This window comes from Lithobates pipiens, unplaced genomic scaffold (genome assembly GCF_037356315.1).
Source record: "Lithobates pipiens isolate NorthernLeopardFrog02 unplaced genomic scaffold, aLitPip1_a1.2 Scaffold_23, whole genome shotgun sequence".
NCBI lineage: Eukaryota > Metazoa > Chordata > Amphibia > Anura > Ranidae > Lithobates > Lithobates pipiens.
Genome location: NW_027507785.1, coordinates 61,960,056 through 61,981,137, shown reverse-complemented (window position 1 = coordinate 61,981,137; position 21,082 = coordinate 61,960,056). Strand labels below are relative to the sequence as shown.

Sequence of the window (21,082 nt, the reverse complement as noted above, 5' to 3'; positions counted from 1 at the left end):
ACTAGGCCTCACTTAGCAATGTCCTAGCGACATATTGAGAGCCTACCAGTCAGGCTTCGGGAAATATGTAAATGGCCTACACCTGTAGAAGGACATTATTCAACTTTAGTCATAGCTGCACAGTTTGTTGTCTACAAACACCTCTTATTTGCATAGGAAGTTTTTTTTGTAAAGGTTAACTAGCCCTTTAAGGCAGGCTTTACACCCAGGGGGTGGAAGTAACGAGCGTCAAGCCAGCATTTCAACACGTATTACCACAACACCCGCTAACGTGTGGTATACAAGCATTGCGGTGCACTGACATTCATTCTTGATGGTAGAGCATCTCCCATATACAGTATCCACCAATGCACCCCTCCCCTTAATAGAACTTGCACATATATGTGAATAAACGTGTGTTAATCCTCATTTCAGTATATCTAAAGTCATTTTTCCCTCATAATTACAGTAGGAAAATAGTTAAAAGTCTTATTGAGTAGATTTCCTTTTACTTCCTGTTGTGTAGTGTGGACACACCAGGAAGTGAGAGAAAACATCAAGAGTGAGGGAAAAACTTCCTCTAAGAATGGTCATACATGTCACAAATGTGATTTTACAATATTAAAATGTTACATTTTGTAATATAGGACCTACCTAAACAACCCACTGAAATCACAACAAGCTTTAATGCCATTACATGGACAATTTGACCTTTTTTCCCCTCACCACATGTGACTCAGCTGCTGATGCTCCAGAGAAGAGCAAAAAATAAATAAATAAAAAAAAAGGAAGGAAGTGCAAAAGGTGCATTACTGGTCCCCTTCCTTGGTCAACCAGGGTGCAAGGCACTCTTGTAAACCTAGCCAAAAGGCTTGGCAGACCCTTCTCCTATTGGCTAGCCAAAGCAACCACCAAGTATTAGGTGAGGGCTCTCAAGAAGACCCTCAGAAACCTCATTATGCCACAAACGGACCCATACAGCCAGCCCTTCCAGCCAAAAGCTAGTCCTCCTGAGAGAATATAACTAATTGTGGGGAGGAGATGGGCAGGGGGCCTGGCACCTTTAGCAGATTGTTGTATGGAGGTAGTCTGCAGCAGCAGACCTTGGGATTGTTTTAGGTACCAAACCCTGATGAAGGGAACCCTTTGAACCCCGAACATGTTGACTTTTTACGATATAGAAATGTGAATAAAATCCTTCTGGACCATCTAAAATGCTTTGAGTGCTTCTCTTCTTACATACCCAACAATCAAAACTTGACAGGAGTAACCCCTAGCCACTCTATCCAAATGTTTTAAAAAGTTGTCTAATGATACACCAAGTAGTATTAGAGTACCCAAGACCTATATATGGCTAGCAGGCTGAAGTAGCGGAATCCTCGCTGTATCTTTGCGCCGACAGCTCGGCATTGTAGTTCCTCACCAGCTGCCTCAAATTATTGCATGGCTTTCCTAAATCGACACGTGGTGGGCTCTTTCCATTATGTCAAAAGGCACGAACCAATTATTTTACTAATCGGAATCATCTGGTCGGTCCGTAAATACTACTAAACAAACATGAGCTGCTTGGGTGACATCATTGTGAAAATATGTTCCGTTCTGCAGCTCTGGATCCTCGGTCAGGAAAGTGGGGAAGTCTAGAGACCTCCTCAGCTAAACAGTTTGTTTAAAGTTTTATTTGGAATATTTAACCCCTGAGAGGATAAGTGGAGAGCCTGGGGCTCCCGGCTTTCAGGAAATTCAATTCAACCCCAAGACAGCTGTTCAGTAATAACACAATGTGGGACTTTTAAACTCGTACGGCAATTATTCCAACTCAATTTCAGATACACTTATAGGTTAGATGAACTATAAACAAGAAAAAAATAATAATGAATTATGAGTAATATGTATATTATTAAGACCTATTTTAAGCATTTTTGCTTGGAAAATTTTGCAAAAAGAAAAACCTATATACCCAAATTAGAAAGGTTTCAGCAAGCTAGAACATCTCTCTGACCGGAGGTCCTAAATCCAGCACAAGGACTGCAACAATCGAAGAGTGTCGTTACTCGTTTTCCCAGTAACTTTATACAATGTTATTTTTAAAAGCAGAAACTCACAACCCATTCATCACCCGAGGTGGCTGAGCACACTACGCTGACAACCCCTCGAGGCCCTAAAAAGGTTAGACAGGTGGTGTGCGGGGGAAAATTCTCACATATTTTCCCATGGTATGTACATGAGCCGCCTCAAAAAGGTAAGGCAGGTGTTATGTCTGCCCTGCATGCCGAGGCCGGCCCGGCCCTTCATCCACGTGGGGGTGCAAACGTTTCCTGCGATTTGCTGTATAGGAACGGAAGCCATGCAGCACCTGAGCACAGTTCAAGAGAGATGGCGTGGGCTGATTAACAATGGGAGTGGTGTGGAAGCAATGACAGAGACCGTAACCTGAGGAAACTGAAGTTCCTCAACACAAAAACTTGTTTTTTTGCTCTCTAAGCATTCACAATTCCGTCATTCAATATAAGAGGCCTACACCATTTCCCTACCTACCATTAGGAAAAGAAGCCATTCTGAAGCCTAAAGGGCCACGCCAGGATACAGCCATTGTCGATACCTTGGTTGAGGCAGAGCCACTAACATTTTAAAGCAATCTGTAGCTTATGATTTTTTTTGTGTTTCCCCCCTAATTTTCACCTAGTGATCCTGCCAGTAACACTTCCTGTCCTGGGGTGACAACACCTACTCACTGTACTGTATAGAGGAGCAGTGTTGCCACCCTAGGTTTCTCTCCCGATTTAGAGGAAAAGCACTTCTCCCCACTCCTCATCTGTATTAACACCAATGGAATTTTCCCAATCACTGGCCACATTGAGGAGATTATCCTTCATTTCCTGCCCCAAAGACAAAACAGGAAGTCAGAGGAAGCCTTTCAAAAAAAAAAAAAAAAAAAAAAAAAAAGGTAAAAGGACATGTCCTTTTAGACAACTGTAACCAGAAAAAGCAAGAGGAGAAACTCTCAGGGTGCATTCTCAGCAGCCTGATCTACAGGGTGCATTAACCACAACAAAGTTAACCTGCGCACAATGCACGTTAATGAATTAATTTGAATAGGCTGCAAAATGTATTATAACGGATCCAAAATAACGGCTGCAACATTTTCAGCAGCACACCCCAATGCACATTAGTGCACTTCCACACGAGATGTCCATAATCAAATTAAGGTGCAATTGAGAATGAATGCCAGAGCATTGCTCCAATGCATGTAATGCATATTGCCGCACGTTACTGCAGCGCAATAGCATAAATGGGCCCTTAGGCCCCATTCACATCTGCATGTTGCGTGAATGCACGTCAAACTGACACGCATAGGGCAGCCCATTCACTTGAACGGGCTGCCCTACGTGCCACAAACACAGCTCTCACACCTCTTTCGGCATGGAGCTTCACACATTGGCAGGCGGCATTTGGGGTGCCAATACTAATTGAACTTTGGCTTTATATACAACTTAGGACCTACAAGTTTCCCATTAGGAACCCTACAACTTCTCTTACCTCCATGACCATAGCAAAAGGTGGTTCCACTCGTGTTTAAATCCAATGGTTGGACAATCTGGCTCTAAATATTGTAGAAAAATTTCCAACTTTTACATACATTCAGATATGGAGGACTGTTGGGTTTAAATGTTTCCTTAGCCCCCCCGTGCGTATTCTCAGATCAGCTTAGACCTCACGTACACTGCTGCTGCTAAACAGACGTTTAGGAGAAGTTGGGCATTTTTTTTCCAACTGCTCCTGAACTCTCCTCTATGTTATCTTATTAGTACATGTACACAGGGTCGTTTACAGTTCAGTTTAGAGGCTTTTTTTTTGGAACGCAAATGGGTTCAGAAGCTGAGTTTAGAGGCATTTCAAGGGCCAAGCGCTTCTAAGCTGCGTTTCAAAAAAAAAATAGGCAAAAATGAAAAATGCCTGTAAACACTTCTAAAAACGCAAATGCGGCAAAACACTGATAAACACGGCATGTAAGCGCGGCAAAACGGACGTTTTAAACGTGGGTTACTATCGGTTAAATCGTTTAGGAGAGGTTGTAAAAAAACGTCCCGTGTACATGAAGCCCAATTGTTATAATATCGCCACCGCCATGTTTTGTTTTCATTTCAAACCTCCAATTAGAGGAAACATCAATGATACAGCTGGTACGCTGTTGCCAAACGAGACTAAAAAGCTTTTAATCCGGATCGGTTTTGTAGTTCTATATGGCTAGAATAGCGCAGGTCACATGACACCCTTATTTAGCAGCAGGGAGTCTTAAAAGAAAAACTGGTTTAAAAGAATTGGAAATGGAAGGTGGGGGGGTGTCCCAATGTGCAAATGGAGAGAAGGTCAGAAATCTAGAGGTCACCACCCTCCATTCACACAACAAAAAGAGCCGCGTCCTCTCAGGTCACACATGGAAGAGTTTTCAGAGACAGTCACATGGTTTTTGCCTGAGCAACCTTTAACCTCCCCCCCCCTCACTTGGGAAACTAGTTAATGGCTAGGATTCCCAGCGTCCTGCAGTGAAAAGGTAACAAAGAACACTGTGAGGGAGACATTCCTCAGACACAGCTCAAAAACCAAACCCATCAAAATTACTATAACAGAATAAAAATCCTTTAAAATGTACCTGGAGTCAGCACAGTGGCTTCAAGTTTAAGTTTAAAACTTCTGCCTAGTACCACTGGGGTCCCCAGATTCAATCCCAGTCAAGACATTATCTGCATGGAGTTTGCATGTTCTCCCGATGTTTATGTGGGCTTCCTTCAGGTACTCTGGAGTCCTGATACGCCTCAAAGACATGCTGGTAGGTTAATTGGTTCTTGTCTACAAATTGGCCCTAGTACGATATTCCACAGAGCGCTCTAAACATGGCCGCCTCACCATCTGCCCCAATAGCAGATAAAGCACTTTGAGTCCCCGGGGAGAAAAGAGCTATAGAAATTTAAAAATGTATTAAAAATTAATTAATTACCTACCACAAGCTACTCTAGAAACAGCCTGGTTTGCTGGCTGTAGCAATATTCAGGATAACCAATTCACCTGGATGGAGTGCTGGTGGAGGTCTTAAAAAGGACCTTATACCTCAGCAATCGCTCCTGATGATTTCACCAGCAGTGTTCTGATAAAATTTGTCTCTTACGGGATGGCTGCAGCCTTCTACTGGGTCTACAGTAGGGAGTTCCAAACATTTCAGTATGAGGGCCACATTGTATATTTTAAAAATAACCATTGGCTAAGAAAATCCCCATGAGGGTCCTCCTTACATTTGGATCCCTATCAGAGTACCCTCTTCAGAGAATCCCTTTACATCAGGGTCCCCCTTCATTTCTGTTATAGGTGAAATCTGATGGGTTTACTTCCTCTTTGATTCCCTGCAAAGGTAAAGCATAATGGACTACTATTAATCGCATAGTAGTCCATTATGTGTCACTTACCTGACACAGGAGCCAGCGAAGTCACCGCTGTCCCCTTGTGTACGGAGCCTCCATCTTCTTGGTGGGTCTCGCTGCTCCGGCGCTGTCATTCGACAGAGCCGCGATGACGTCACTCCCGCGCGTGCGCACGGGAGCCGCCACTCACGGCATATCGCCATTAACAGCGACCCGCTCAGTGCGTCTGCGCGCCGCTGTCTACGGCGCATGTGCCGTAGACAGCGGTGCCTGTCTTTTGGCAACTATCTCCTAAACCGTGTAGGCTTAGGAGATATTTCTTGGACCTACAGGTAAGCCTTAATCTAGGCTTACCTGTAGGTCAAAGTGGTTTGTAAGGGTTTACAACCACTTTAAAAGATCAATGGTGTCAGTGGAAACTTATCTGAGAGGCAGAAATTGCTCAAGGAACCCCTAGCAACCTCTGGGGGAATCCCAGGGTTCCATGGAACCCTGGTTGAGAAATCCTGCTCTATATGTTCTAGCGCTGTTCCCATTCCATGCAGAACAGCAGCATCTACTAACAGCCCATCATATGTGCACTGATCCCACCAATACAGCATGGGACTCCATTTGATGATTTAAGAACACCGGAAACAAAAACTAAAAATTTAAATAAATTCCTCAATAGTCGCACAGGGTATAAAACTATTCAGTGTGCACCAAATGCCTTTGTAAACCCAGATTTTTATCATGCAAACGTTGTAGTGACATCATCGCTGTGCTGTACATAGCCTGTGCAGAGAGCAGGGCTGTGGGAGGGTCCCAGCAGGCTCCACCTACTACAGGCTGCCTGCATAAAATGACAGGAGGGGGTGGAGACGAGACCAGTCACCCTGCACAAGGAGAGAAAGCAGCAGTGAGTAGTCTTTATTACAGGGAGTCTCACACTGGATTACTGCACAGATCTGAAATAAATAGACAAAGCTCACCAAAATTCCAGAAGAAAAAAAAACAAAAAAAAAAAACCCAAGGACAAAATGTGAAATCCAACTATTGTTTATGAGGGCCAGTCACATTTGTAATGTGGGTATTTCTTTTGCGGTTCCATAGTGAGCTTATGGCTCCAATGGTCCTACGGACTTCAATGGAAGCACATTTAAGAAAAAAAAAAAAAAAAAAAAAAAAAACACACCACACACCCCCATCAAAAAGCACAAAAGAAAACGCATGAAATTCACAAGTGTGAACGTACCCAGATAAAAATTATACTTTTTTTGCTTAGCCCTTACTCTGTATGAAAATGTATAATGTATAGGCCAACATACGCTGTCGCGGCAGCGAGAACTCGGTATAATGACTGGAAAACAATCGAAGTCTATAGATGTCTGAGATGTTAAGCAGCCTTTTCAGCCAGCACTCAGCAGAGCGATGATGTGTGTATGATATTAACTATTCATAGCTGTATTCAATAAGATTTTCCCCCGCAGGCCCGAACGCTGAGAATCCGCTCGCTGGAACAGGGCTTAATGTGATCGCAGACACCCAATTCCCCAGTTTAGACCCCAGGCCTGGCAATGAATAAGTTAAATATTACAGAGCGTGTGAGGTCTTTATCAGACACTAACGGCCTTGTTTAAATAAAGACTCCAAGGAGGGGGAAAAAAATAAAAATTATATATATATATATATTTAATTACACACAGTTGTGCTCATAAGTTTTACACACCCTGGCAGAGTTTATAATTTCTTGCCCATTTTTCAGAGAATATGAATGATAACACAAAGACTTTAAGACCTTTCTTTCACTCATGGTTAGTGTTTGGCTGAAGCCATTTATCAATCAATCGTGTTTACTCTTTTTAAATCATAAATGGCAACAGAAATTACCTAAATGACCCTGATCAAAAGCCCCAGTTCTTAATACCATTTCCCCCCTTTAACATCAATGACAGCTAAAAGTATTTTGTGATATTTGTGGATGAGGCCCTTTATCTCCTCAGATGGTAAAGCTGCCCATTCCTATTGGCAAAATTCCTCCAGTTCCTGTAAATTCTTGGGCCGTCTTGCATGAACTGCACTTTGAGATCTCCCCAAAGAGGGTCAATGATATTGAGGTCAGGAGACTGAGATGGTCACTCCAGAACCTTCACTTTATTCTGCTGTGGCCAATGACAGGTGGACTTGGCCTTGTGTTTTGGAACATTGTCATTTTGGAATGTCCAAGTACGTCCCATGTGTAGCTTCCCGGCTGATGAATGCAAATGTTCCTCCAGTATTTTTTTTTTTTTTATAACATACTGCATTCATCTTGCCATCGATTTTGAACAAATTCCCTGTCCCTTTGTAACTACACATCCCCAAAATATCAGCGATCCACCTCCATGTTTCACAGTAGGAATGGTGTACCTTTCATCATAGGCCTTGTTGACTCCTCTCCAAATGAAGCATTTATGGTTGTGGCCAAAAAGCTCCATTTTGGGCTCATCACTTCAAATTACTTTGTGCTAGAAGGTTTGAGGCTTGTCTCTGTGCTGTTTGGTGTATTGTAAGCGGGATACTTTGTGGCATTTTTGTAGTAATGACTTTCTTCTGGTGCCTCGACCATGCACAGCCCATTTTTCTTCAAGTGCCTCCTTATTGTGCATCTTGAAACAGCCACACCACATGTTTTCAGAGAGTCCTGTATTTCACTTGAAGTTATTTGTGGGTTTTTCTTTGCATCCCGAACAATTTTCCTGGCAGTTGTGGCTGAAATTTTAGTTGGTCTACCTGACCATGGCTTGGTTTCACAGAACCCCTCATTTTCCACTTCTTAGAGTTTGAACACTGCTGATTGGCATTCTCAATTCCTTGGATATCTTTTTATATCCCTTTCCCATTTTATACAGTTCAACTACCTTTTCCTGCAGATCCTTTGACAATTCTTTTGCTTTCCCCATGACTCAGAATCCAGAAACGTCAGTGCAGCACTGGATGAAAGATGCAAGGGTCTGTCAGGAGTCCAGAAACTCATTGATCTTTTACACACACACTAATTACAAGCAAACAGATCACAGGTGAGGATGCGATTTATACCTTTAATAGCCATTCAAACCCATTTGTGTCAACTTGCGTGCATGTTATCAGGCCAAAATCACCAGGGTATGTAAACTTTTTGAAACTTTTTTTGAAATTACCCAATTGCCATTTAGGATTTAAAAAAAGAGTAAACACAGTTGATTAATAAATGGTTTCAGCCATTAACACTCACCATGAGTGAAGGAAATGTTTTTGTGTTATTCATATTCTCAGAAAAATGGCCAAGAAATCATACATTCTGCCAGGGTATGTAAACTTATGAGCACAAGAGTATATATATATATATATATATATATATATATATATATATATATATATATATATATATATATATATATATATATATATATATATATATATATATATATATATATATACACACACACACACACACACACACATACATACACACACACACACCCCAAAAGCAACAGCGGCACTCAGGGGTCATGAGAAGTGAATTTATAAATATATATTTTCCTTTCATAGATTATATGTAGCCATTTTTTATAGTTATACTTTTTTCCTCCCATATTTCTACTTTATTTTTTAATATAGTTTATATTATATTAATATTAATTATTATATTATATTAATATATTTATCTAACTTTTTATTAAATAAAAAAAAAAAATAAAAAAAAAAGAAGTATAGAAACATAAAAAAAAAAAAAAAAAAAAACATCCTTTGTTGCATCTCAGTGTTGCTGATCTCCTGCGGCCTCTTTACAGCCACCTCCTGCCTCCATAAAAAGGCTGTGTGACACTTCTCAGGGCGGGTTTCCCGATGGTGGTAACAGTAAACCATGACTTTGTAATCTTCATTAAAACAGCCACTTGCACCCTCCATGGCAACTCCATGTGACAGGGCAACAAAACAAGAGCACAACTAGAAGACAGGGACAGAGTGTTGTCACCATATAACAGGAAGTACCTGAACAAGGACCTCCATGGCAGGATCCTTAAGGATTTTAATGAAAGACACAGATTTAAAAAGATTACACTGTAACATTAACACATGAATACGATTTGGGCAGCACAGTGGCTTGGTAGTCAGCACTCCTGCCTTGCAGAACTGGGGTCCATGGTTCAAATCCCAGTGAGGACACGATCTGCTTGGAGTGTGCATGTTCTCCCTGTGCTTGTCCGGGTTTTCTACAGGTATTCCCGATTCCTCCCACACTCCAAAAAGACATGCTGGTAGGTTAATTGGCTTCTGTGTGTCTAATGACTACCAAAGAAGATGATGAACACTTAATGAAACATACACTAATGTGATAACTTCCAGACAAAGCAGCTTGTGCTGAGATTTTTTTTTTTCTGCATAAATCATATGATTGCAACACTCATGGATCCAAAATAAGCATGTAGCAAGTGAGGTCAAAACTCCTGCAGTGCGCACTTGCTTTGGTATGGCGACTCATGTGTACCGACGCCACTGAATCAGAATGACAGCCAGGAAAGAAGCATTTTCACAAAGCGAGGTCAGCAAAGGTCGCTTGCATATTCCTTCTCATTTTGCTGCCACCTAGTGGTCAGATTACAATGAAACGCAGGCAACCGAGGGGTGAAGAGGAAAAAAATAAAAACACAAAACAAAACCACACACACTGATCCTATCCACCAAGGAACAATCTGATATTCTAGTAATAAAAGCTAAATGGATTAACCCAATCAATTCAAGACTAATTGTTTTAATGATTTGCAGCATGACGAGAGGTCACCGGAACAAAAGCTGCTGCTGAGCCTCTTGGGGATTCAGCATGTCAATCAATAAGGTACTTAACTTGCAAGTGAAACCAAGCTCATAAAAAAATAATTAAATAAAAAATAAAAATAATAAAAAAAAGTTTCTGCAGCAGTAAAAGTCCAACACATGAATAAGAAGAGATTTGTTTGTCATAATGGTAGTGAGGCTGCCCAACTGGCAGCCCAAATAAACTATTTTTACATCAATTATTTTATGTGTCTTATTGTTTTCCATATTTATTATCAGCATCTAAGCCCTGATGAAGTGAATGTTGGAACATGGAAACGTGTTGGCTCTCTTGTGATCTATTGTCCTGGCAAATAAAAATAGACTGAACTTACAATACATCTGTGGAGACCACCTTTTGCACACTTTTTAAATGTTTGTAAAGTATATCCTTACTTTCATGACCCCCCCCCCATCTCCCCCTTTTGTCACCATAAGGAAAGTATTCACAATGGAGCCCCTGTGTGTCTCCCAGATAAGGTTTGCTTTATAAAAGAAGACCCCGTTGCAAGACCAGTCACTTCAAGAAAAGTCTTCCTATTAGATCATATGTGCATTTAAGGAATGTTAGGCATGTTATCTATCTGTAGGCCCCAGTCCACACTGCTGCTACTTTTCATGTGACTTGCAACACACAAAGAACGTAAAATATTCACCAGCACACCAAGGATCTTCAATAATTATTATTATATTCAGTTATGTCCAAATGGTTTCTTTATTGAATATCACATCCCGAACAGTGCAACGTTTCGGAACCCTTCATCAGGCAGGTCATAAAATTGTGCAAATGTATTTAAATGAATATCCACCAATCAGAATCAGAGAGCAAACAGGCCCCTCCCATCGCCTAGCACCATATGACGCCATTAGTCCCACCAAAATGCATCTACAAAATGCTACATATGCATGAGCTAAAGGTTACTGTAGACAATCAGTGTGTCCGCTGCCGCATCATGGCAATGGGACAGTGGCGGAGCTTTCTTTAGCTCTTCATAAAACACACAAAGTCGCATTACAAGTCAAAACATTCGAATGGGTGCCGTCCTAATCAAATTGACTCAAATCGCAGAAAAAAACAAGTTACTGCACTACTTTTCTGCAACTTGAGTGCCACGGATTGCAATGCTAAATCACAAAAGTCGCAAGCAAATGGCAAGGAAGTCCCAAGCAAGTCGCACAACTTTGGAGGTCGCAGCAGTGGCAACCGTGCCTTAGGCTCGGTTCACACAGGGGGCGATGCGAGGCGACACGACTTGCCTCGCCGCGACCTGCCGCGACCTCAGCGGCGACTTGCAAATGACTTCTGTATAGAAGTCAATGCAAGTCGCCCTGAGGTCGCCCAAAAGTAGTACAGGAACCTTTTTTCTAAGTCGGAGCGACTCGAGTCGCTCCTCTTAGAACGGTTCCGTAGTACAGAACGGGGGCGACTTGTCAGGTCGCGGCACGGCAAGTCGTGTCGCCTCGCGTCGCCCCCTGTGTGAACGGAGCCTTAGGCCTCATGCACATTGGATGTTTTTCAACGGTTTTACAGCAGCTGTTTTTGCCTGTAGAATTTTTCTTTTCTACAGTCATTCAACTCTCCATCATGTTATCCTATGTGTCCATGCATACATAGGCTGTTGTCAGCAGTTTTGGGCAGTGGTGTAAAATAAAAAATAAAAAAAATAAATACACACCTCAAAAACTAGTGGGTTCTGAGACATTTTTCAGCTGTAAAAACGCTCCAACACTGATAAGCGTTGATAAACGCTCAAAAACTTCGCTCACCAGCGTTTAACATTTGTGATCCATTAAAAAAAAAATTTAAAATGTATTTTCTTCAAAAAATAAATAACCACGCTAACGTGGAAAAACTCTATTGAAAAAAAAAAAAAAGTTGAAAAACTCACTGCAAAGCTATTGAAGTTTTTATAACGTTATTTAACGTCCAGTGTGCAGGAGGCCTAAAAGCCATTCTTGTGTAGACATCCAAAAGCCCTTCAACTGCTGCCATCTTGAATGTGATGTTCGCACCCAGCAAACTCAGATCAGTGACACTTTAATATTCCCTGTCAGCAGCTCTAAAAAAAAAAAACGTGTGGTGAAGGGAGGGGCTTAGGAGCTGGGCCAGCACAGACCACAATTAGACTTTCCAAGGAGAAGGCAATTGCAAGTGAACTATACACAATTCATGGAATGGAAGAAATGCAGGTAAGCATTTGATACTTTATTTTCTGTGCTGTCATCTGAAATGTTTAAGCTGGTAACATGGATTCTTTAGAGGGGGCCATGCTGATTTTACAATCTCCTGGGGTACTTTGCTGGACTTGTTCTATCATTTAAAGGAAGGACCACAGAGACTTCCAAACGTGACCACCGATGATCCAAAGTGCCCCTCACTGCCTGTTAAGCCCCATACACACTATCAGATTATCTGCTGAGTTTTTCCTTCAGATTTACCAAAACCATATAATATGAGGACAAACCTTAGGAGTTTCAATGTGTGTGCAATCAGGCCGGCCCTTCTACTACATGGTTTTGGTAAATCTGAAGGAAAAACTCAGCAGATAATCTGATAGTGTGTATAGCTGACCATTACACAACCCCATTGTACAATTTCCTTTCGATTTACCAACTATGTAATATAAAAGGGTTTGTGCTATTGCAAATTGATTGGCTTATACAAGTTTCTTTTGGTAAATGAGATTGTACAATAAGATTGCGTACCAAGCACGACCACCCAAGACCTGCACTCATCAGGCCCATAGTACCATCTAATATGTTCATCATTTGCAAAAACAAATTCACAAATCCCCATGTGAATATTACTCCCCCAACGCACAGCACTAAATCTTTCCCCAATATTGCCATACACTCTGCCCCACAGCTGCACGTTTTCCCCGTGGCGACGACACAAATCCTGGCCTGACTGCCATGCAGTTGTCCGTATGCGTGCCGTCTGTCAGCGGTGCCAATCATGTCCACCGCTGGGACTCATTTGCATCAGGCGTGTCCCTGGTCATTCAGCCTTGTTGACTTTTCAAGGCTTCTCTCAGCATCCATGGCTGGATTTTTATCTCCGGCACTCCCCCCCCAGGGGACACAAGAGGCTCTATTCAAAACCTACCCAAACAAGTCTACCAGGTCAACCAAATCCAAAACAATAGAGCTCACCATCGCCTGGCCGCCCAACTGGCTCTACAACCATGCTGAGAGCCTTGAGCAAACCCACCACCCCCCCTGGATTAATGTCCCATGAAAAACTCCCTTTAATCTTGACTATGACTTACTGATGACAGGCGAGTCACATGACCAGCTTAAACGACCGGTTGAATGCGCAGAGGAACTGTACAAGAACCTTCAAATTACTGCATTAATATTGACCAACCCCTTTATGAACAACGGCGAGATCCTGCGTGGAAAGAGTTGGCCAACTTTTTCAATTTTCCATTCTCACTTCAGCGCTTCAGGTAGCTTTGGGGGGCTCATTCACATTATGCATTGGTGTCCCCTAGATCTAGGATATAACACAAAACATGGTCTAACACAAAACATAGTCACGTTCCTCAACTCCCCACCTTCAAACCACCCCACTTCTTACCTAAATCTCTACGAACAGTACACTGCCACATCATCCATTAGAATTTGAAGCCATAGATTGTACCGAAAAGTGCGGTGATGTAGCCCCATATTTACTTCACCCAGCCTCTAACCAAAAAGTACCTACCTCCATACGGACCTGGGGCTGGGGGGGGGGGGGGGGGGGGGGGAGACCATGTAGGAGCTTACACATTGCACTCATGACTCACTAATTGAGAAGATAGCAATGCTATGGAGCTTAAATGTATCAAATGCACATTTATTTTAACACATTTTTTTGCAAAAGGTGGACTATGCCTTTAAGGCAACAGGCTGCGGCGCGCCACGGCATCAGGCTGCGGCGCGCCACGGCATCAGGCTGCGGCGCGCCACACCAACAGGCTGAATGATGACCTGTACAAAAATGAATATATATAGTACCAAAGTTGACCACCTTCAAAAAAATGCTACTTGGCTGGCTGTCAAGCCAATCAAGTGACTTGAATACTTTCAAAGTCACCAAAGAACTGACAACAGGGAAGTCACAGAAAAGTCAGATACCTCTACTGGCAAACTTAATGTACGGCGGGGGCAGATAGGATTGAATCCAGCCAGGCAACTGGTATTTTTGGAATGAGAGAAAAGCAATGGCAGTCTTCATACTTTAAGTTTTCCTTTCAATCTGAACTTAAAAAAGAAAAACCAAAAATGTATTTAATTGAATGTAACATTGCTTCATTACAAAATCAATACTCTGCAGAGTTCTCCTTTAAAACCTACATTATTTGTTTGCTTAGTTTTCATAAAAAAAATAAAAAAAAATAATTAGATTTATGGCTCTTCGGGTTTAAGATGAAATGGCATTAAAATAAACATAATTAGCCAACTTTAATTTTCGGAAGGTAATTGATACTGTTGTAGCGAGGACGGTAATCATGAGCCGTCACATCTGGCCAGTATGAGTCAGGATGAAGTAGGCATCACTAAAGGCCCGTCTCCAGGCAAGCAGCAGGAAATGATTGCAGTAAAGGTTACTCTAGTCCTGAGTCGCTCTGGACAAGGATTTGACTCACTTCTGTGTTTCCTGAAAGGAAAAATACAAGCTGAACACAAACAGAAGCTAAATGGGGCTGGCAAGGCAGGGCACAGATCATCCTAGGGACTAGAGGGCTCCAACAAGGCAGGGCGCCATCCAACCAGAGCACAGACCAGCCAGGAACAGAAGGCCAGACAAACAGAAGAGACAGACCCAGGGGCAGGGGTCCAACCAGGAAGAGCGCAGACCGTCCCGGGGACGGGAGGGGGGGGGGGCAGTCAACCAGGAAGAGCGCAGACCGCCCCGGGGGTAGGGGGGCCCAACCAACCAGGAAGAGCGCAGACCGCCCCGGGGGTAGAGGGGTCCAACCAACCAGGAAGAGTGCAGACCGCCCCGGGGGTAGAGGGGCCCAACCAACCAGGAAGAGCGCAGACCGCCCCGGGGGTAGAGGGACCCAACCAACCAGGAAGAGCGCAGACCGCCCCGGGGGTAGAGGGACCCAACCAACCAGGAAGAGCGCAGACCTCCCCGGGGGTAGAGGGGCCCAACCAACCAGGAAGAGCGCAGACCGCCCCGGGGGTAGAGGGGTCCAACCAACCAGGAAGAGTGCAGACCGCCCCGGGGGTAGAGGGGCCCAACCAACCAGGAAGAGCGCAGACCGCCCCGGGGGTAGAGGGACCCAACCAACCAGGAAGAGCGCAGACCTCCCCGGGGGTAGAGGGGCCCAACCAACCAGGAAGAGCGCAGACCGCCCCGGGGGTAGAGGGGCCCAACCAGGAAGAGCGCAGACCCCTCCAGAGACAGGGGCGCCCAAACCAGGAAGAGCGTAGACTGTCCCAGGGGAAGGGGGCCAGTGAAGCAAAGGACAACGTCCAGGATTCAGCAGTTTTGCCTTGTAGCATTGAGGTTCCCAGTTCAAATCACAGTCAGGACCCTATCTGTATGGAGTTTGTGTGTTCTCCCTGTGCTTGTGTGGGTTTCCTCCGGGTACTCCGGTTTCCTCCCACCCTCCAAAAGACATGCTGGTAGGTCAATTGGCTCCTTTCTAAATTGGACCTAGTAGGTGAGACAGGGACCTTAGATTGTAAGCTCCATTTTATTAGTCAGTTCTAACACCCTTCCTGTACTAGACTGACAACTCTGCTGCTCTGTACACTCAGTGAGTGAGCGTTGTCACTCGGTACAGGAAGTGAGTTACTGGAAGGATCACCAGGTGGAAATAAAGGAAGAAAAATGAAACTAAACACATCTGCCCCATCTAAGAATTGGTATGTAAGCTGCAATATTATGTTTTTGGGTTTACTTTAATAGAAAGAAGATTACTGTACCTAAAGTAAGAACTGCCCCATAGACTCCAAACAGCCCTGGAAAACGAATGGAGAGGAAACATTTGATTCATAGTTCTTACAATAAAGCAGTAGGAAAAAAAATAAATGCATTTAGAGACCAGTTGGCAAAGATAGCTGCCCCCACTGGAGCTTGCAGTGGTGGCGGGGGTGTGCTGGAATTTGTAGCCACCCACCAGCTAGGGAGTCATGGTTGAATAATATCTCTCTCTCTCTATATATATATATATATATATATATATATATATATATATATATATATATATATTTTTTATTATTATTATTAAAAAATGTATTGCAGACGGCAATAAAATGTCAAAGCAAGCTTAACATTATAACTTGAACCATCAAAAGCTACAGCAGCCCCCCCTTTATTCACAGCCCTATAACAGCACAACCACCTTCTTGGCAGCTTGGGGTTAAAGGGCATGGAAAAAAAGTCTTTCCTGCAGGGCCAGCAGCTGCGACTGTTTAAGCCCGGGGTATCTGGAACCATTTGCTGTGGACATGTGGAAAGGTCTTGACAGGGGGGAGTATAGGGTGGGGGAGGGGGAACTTGTTTTAAAGTGGAGAGGTGGTCTGCCTACTTCTGCAGTAACTCCGTTCACTTATTACAAATGCTGAAATATATTATATTATATGAATACACAAAAAAGGTTGATGCATAAACCTAAGAGGAGTTATCCATTTTTTTAATAAAAAAAAAATATATTATATTTATATATATATATATATATATATATATATATATATATATATATATATATATATATATATATATATATATATATATATATATATATATATATATCCCTTTTTCTTTTTTTGAAAAATTATATATATAATTTTTGTTTATTGGCACGTTATTTTTTAATATTAATGTTTTATAGAGGAGGAAAAAAAATAAAAAAGTATAATAAATGTATTAATTCACACATTTTTCTATAATACTTTCCTAGATTAATTAATAAAAAGAAAAGTTTTTTTTTTAAATAATTATGAAACACTTATTACTTTAGTATTGCCATTTCTCTACTTATTATTGTAATAGTAATTAATATCATTTATTATCATTACAATTATTAATATCATTGAAGAGCAAAAAAAGGATTATCGCGTTTATGGGAACTATATATGAACACCACTTTCTTATCACCAGCTTACTCCTTTATATAGACCCCAAAATATTCTGGTCCTTCAATAAAAAAGAGATCATTATGCCCCATACACACGGTCGAACATTCCGACCACAAAATCCGTTGGATTTTTTCAGACGAATTTTGGCCCAAACTTGTGTTGCATACACACGGTCGCACTCGTTCTGAACGAGTTTACGTCAAACACGTACGCCGGGACTATAAACAGGCCAGTAGCCAATAGTTTGTGTCTTAGTTTATTCTGAGCATGCATGGCACTTCATCCGTCGGAACTGTCTACTACACGATCTGAATTTATGCGATCGGATTTTGTTGTCGGAAAATTTTAGATCCTGCTCTCAAACTTTGCGTGTCGGAAAATCCGGTGGAAAAAGCCCGATGGAGCCCACACACCATCGGATTTTTCGATCGCACATTCTCCGTCGGAAAATCCGACCGTGTGTATGGGGCATTACAGTCACTTGTGTCCCGGTGCCAGTGAAGCATGCAATCTACTATACCACACAACTATAAAAGACAGCTTCCTTGGATCTTAGGTAGAGGCCAGTTAACTTATGTTTTTGGTTTTACACAAAGAAACTAGTACATCCTAAGCTGGCAAAGCTGCCAGAACATACAATATAAAAGTACTCTGAACCCAGGACCCCAGCGCTACAAGACAGCTTTACGTAAATTACCATTGGTCATCAGGTTTTAACCAGATCCTCCTAAAAACCTTTTCTACAGAAGAGAAAATGGGTCTTTATAGCAGATATTATTTGTGCTAAAACAGCCTGGCACCTTCACCAAGCCAACCGGCTGACAACTTTTCTTTACTGAATCACTGCCAAAGACAAAAAAAAAAAAAAAAAAAAAAAAAAAAAAGAGAAGAGTATTTGTTCAGCAAAACAATACTTAGGAAAAAAAAAACATAATCTCACTCCTTGGCACTGACAATGTCTGCATTCTGGTGTTGCCACCAGCCACATGTTCTGCAGGATCATAAAATAAGGAGGAGGTACCGCGTCATGATAGAACAGAATCATTATTGCCGATAGGTCAGACCTGCAAATTTGCAAGTGTGCTCATTCTTAGCCAGCCTTTCCATTCGCAAAGACACAAATGCACATACTGGCTTACTTATGGTAATTGGCAAGAGATGAGGTAATGTAACCCACGGCACTCACCTTTACAGTCTGCTCTCTAATCATTACTGGTGATTTCTGATTGGTTGGTATATACATACACCATCATTGCGCTTTGCACTGCCTCCATGCCATAAGCCTATTACGTAGTGGAGGCAAGAAGATTTACATACACAGCGGTTCCTTAGTAATTCCGTAGTGCACAATAAACCTTTCATAACCTCGGGGTGCAGAACATTATTACACAGGCTCCCCAATAACCCTGGGATGCACAAGACAACACTACACAGGCTCCCTGATAACTATAGGGTGCAAAACGGCCATGACTTCATAACATCAAGTTCACAAAACTTCCCCCGCTCCCTAACGACACTGGGGTGCATACCCTAAAACTGCCCTGGCTCCCTAATAATGGGTTGTTTAAGAAAATGTCCCTTATTAATATGGGGGCACACAACATTCCAAAGGATCCCTAATTCTACGGTGCATAAAACATTCTAAAACCGCCACAAAACTCAGGGTTGCATCATAGAACATTGCCTAGGCTTCCTAATAAAAGGTACATATTACGACTTTGCACAGACTGATAACTTTATAGGGCAGTGATGGCAAAACTTGGCACCCCAGATGTTTTGGAAGTACATTTCCCATGATGCCCAACTATACTCCAGAGTGCATGAGCATCATGGGAAATGTAGTTCCAAACCATCTGGGGTGCCAAGGTTCTCCATCACTGGTCTAGGGTGTATAACACAAAACTGGCAGAACTTAAACACCAGTGTTCACAACTCCAAACTGCCCTGGCTTCCTAACAACATTGGGGTGCATAACATAAAACTCCCCTGGCTCCCTAATAACCCTTGGGTGGATAACAAAAAAAACACAGCAATGGCTCCCTAACTCTAGGGTAGAAAATACAACATTGCAAAGGCATCCTAAAAACTCTGGGGTGCATAATACAACATTTCAAAGGCCCCACGTAAATCTGGGGTGAACAACAACATTGCAAAGACTTCCTAACAATGGGGTGCATAATGAGATACAGCAAAAGCCACATAACATGCATAAAACATTGCAAAAGAAAAGCCCACCAATAACTCTGGGGTATAAATACCAAAATGCAAAGGTTTCCTAACTCTTGGGTACATAATCCAACATTGTACAGGCTCCCTAATAACTATAGGGCACATAATAGAAAACTGCACAGGCTCTCTTATAACCCTGGGGTGTAGAGCACCACTACATTGGCTTCCCAACAATCCTGAGGTGCTCAATCTAGGTTACATAATATAACATAGTCAGGCTCCCTAATAACTATAGAGTACATAATACAATGCTTCAAGGGCTCTCTTATAACCCTGGGGTGTACAACACCACTACATTGCCTTCTCAACAACCCTGAGGTGCCCAACACAAAGCTGCCCAAGCTCCCTAATAACCCCGGGGTGCAGAATACAGAACTTTGTTTTTAAAGCCCCCACACCTCACCTCAACTGTGCAGGTCAAGATCACCACACACACACACACACACAATCGTAAACCCTCTTCTAGATGCAGCTAACGTTTTATGGTCTTGAAAACCAATAAAGACTCTTCCAGGCACGAAAATCTGAAATCCAAGTTACAAATGGCTGTGATCTTGTAATTCTTCTGTAGCATTAAAGAAAAGAAAAAAAAAAAAAAAAAAAAACCTGCAACCTCGAACTCACCCAAATAGATCTAACAATCGCTACCGATGGAAAGCTGGAGGAAAACACGAGTCCTGGATGTAACGATAGCCCATAGGAAGCATCATAGGCAGAAGGGTTAAAATGCTATTTCTCTGGTAATTCCCAAAGAAAAGAGGAATCCACCTCCGGACCGTCAGCCAAACATCCACCTCTCTCCGCGAGACCTCCAAAAAAAGGAGATGAGATTTGGCTATTGCACCTCTGCAAAGGGTGTAATATTTCTCGAAAGCGTTGAGCAGTTAGCGGAAGGTGCCATCTACTGCAGGTGCCTATACACCCCGGGGTAACCAGTCATTCAGCCGCCGTGCACATCTCCAACTGTCACAGGCTAAGGATTTGAGGAGAGAGACAGAAATCATTTTTTCGCCCACCACGACCAGACTCCTAGCCAAATCGCCTTCATCTCTCTCTCTCTTTTTTGTGCTTTGATTTCTTTATTTTCACAGCCTCAGATCTCAACGCAATCTCCAGGGTTACGTTACTGACAATGCACGCCGCTACCTGACCCCCACTTCCAAACACAGAGCCCCCTCGTTAGGTCCAATACAAAGCCATTTGTCTCCCGGTACTTCTCAACACTGCAGTGGTAAAGGAGCTGAACAGAGAGAGAGAGAGAGAGAGAAAGAAAAAAAAAATCCTCCCAATTCAAGCCACGGATACTTAACCCCTGTGCCGCCGCAGTACGCTGCAGGGGCTCTCCGGCAGCCAACACGTTAAGGAGCCAAGTCCCAAAAAACAATTCATAATTTAAAAAATAAATAAATAAAATACGCACCGATTGACCATAGGGCAAGGTGATTACAACAGTTTGGCCAAGAAAAATCAGATGGGGAGGGGAGGGGAGGCTTTTACAACTAATACATACACAGCCTCTTCCTGCATGAGACCTGCCACTCGGATAACCTGATCCTATAGGAATGCCA

The 21,082-nt window shown here is 42.6% G+C and overlaps 1 protein-coding gene across 1 annotated transcript in view; it reads right to left on the bottom strand.

The window, feature by feature from the left end:
* Nucleotides 1-20,769, bottom strand: part of PLXNA1 (plexin A1) — a gene marked incomplete in the record, with an annotated part of 497,669 nt that extends 476,900 nt beyond the window's left edge. The window contains 1 exon segment of the mRNA XM_077451741.1: nt 20,139-20,769.
* Nucleotides 20,770-21,082: the final 313 nt, after the last annotated feature.